The sequence below is a fragment of the Grammomys surdaster genome, unplaced genomic scaffold, assembly GCF_004785775.1.
Source record: "Grammomys surdaster isolate TR1022 unplaced genomic scaffold, NIH_TR_1.0 350, whole genome shotgun sequence".
Lineage (NCBI taxonomy): Eukaryota > Metazoa > Chordata > Mammalia > Rodentia > Muridae > Grammomys > Grammomys surdaster.
The window spans coordinates 982,652-984,318 of NW_021604769.1; positions in this window are offsets into that span (position 1 = coordinate 982,652).

Genomic DNA, 1,667 nt, shown 5'->3' on the forward strand with positions numbered 1-1,667 from the left:
GAAAGAAAGAAAGAAAGAAAGAAAGAAAGAAAGAAAGAAAGAAAGAAGTTAGTACCCAAATATATAACTCCTAAAACTGGTGAAAGGCTTATTTAACTTTCACTCTACATCAAAATCCATCTTTGAAAATGTATCACTGAAGGAAGTCAAAGCAGGAACTCAATCAGGGCAGGAATCTCTATGCACAAGCTGATACAAGGGCCATGGAACTTTGGTGCTTACTGGTTTGCTCCACATGGCTTGCCCACCTAGTTTTTTTATACCTCTCAGGGCCACCAGACATGGGTGGCAGTAGGCACAATAAGTTAGGCTTTTCTCCAACAATCACTAATTAAAAAAATTCCCCCAGGTTTGCCCATGGCCAATTTTTATTTCTCTCCATTAATTAATTAAGTAATAGTAATTAATTAATATTAATTAATTGGGATATTAATTAATATCCCAAATCCTACTACCCCCTCTCTTGGTCCATGCATTACACAGTCCTATCACCATCCTTCCTCCCTACCTTCTCTGAAAGGCTGGAAATCCCTTCTGGGTGTCCACTCCATAGCACATCAAGTCCCTGCAGGAATAGATCAATCTCTCACTGAGTAAGGCCAGCCTGGTTAGGGAATCAGGATCTACAAACAGTAAACAGCATTAGTATTAGTCCCATCCCCAATGCTGGGGGACCAACATGAAGACATCTGCTACACATTTGTGTGAGTGTTAGGTCCAGCTTCTGTATCCTGTTTGGTCCATAGTTCACTCTTTGAGAATCCAATAAGGGTCCAGGTTAGTTGACTCTGTTGGCCTTCCTGTGGAGTTCCTATACCTTCTGGGGCCCTTAATCCCTCCTCCAACTCTTTCTTAAAACTCTACAAGCACCCTTCAATGTTTGCCTGTAGATCTCTTCATCTGTTTCAGTCAGATGTTCCATGGGCTTCTCAGAAAGCAGCTATACTAGTTTCTGTCTACAAGCATAGAAAAGTGTCATTAATACTGTCACAAATTGGTGCTTGTCCATAGGTCTATGAACCACTCAGTTTAAACCAGATCATGTCTCCTGAGTGTTCAATCCCATTGTTACACAAACCACCATCATTAAACTCTACCTCATTGCTGTGTCTGCTTATGTTATCATTTATTTATCCATAATCAGTTGTCCAATAAACTTTTTCCTGCAGTATCTATCATAAAATTCTTAAAGACATATTGAAATTTTAAAAGTCAGTACAAGATTTTTGGTAATTAAACAGTAATGGTAGAATATTTTGAATTAAGAATAATATGAAGAATGTCCTTTCCTTTTAATGTTTGTCTTCCAACATCTTTATATAGTCTAAATAGTAGCTTTGTCAGGTATATGTGCCTCTTATTGAGTAAATACCCTTGATGACCTTTGTTTAAGATGCTTTAAATTACCATAACCATCATCTCAAACATCTGTTGTCCAGTTCCTACTCTGCAAAAATATTTTCAAGTAATTTTACAAGCTATGCATTTTATTTTTAAAAGTTCTTTATTGTTTTTCCTTTTTATCCTGTAATTGCTATTATATGGTTAGAAATATTGTCTTTTACTTTAACATTTTATTTCTTCATTGATAACTTTCTTTGCAGATTTGTCCTTAATTTCTTTCAGTTGCCTACATAGACATATTTATTTGATTTTGGAGCGATGTC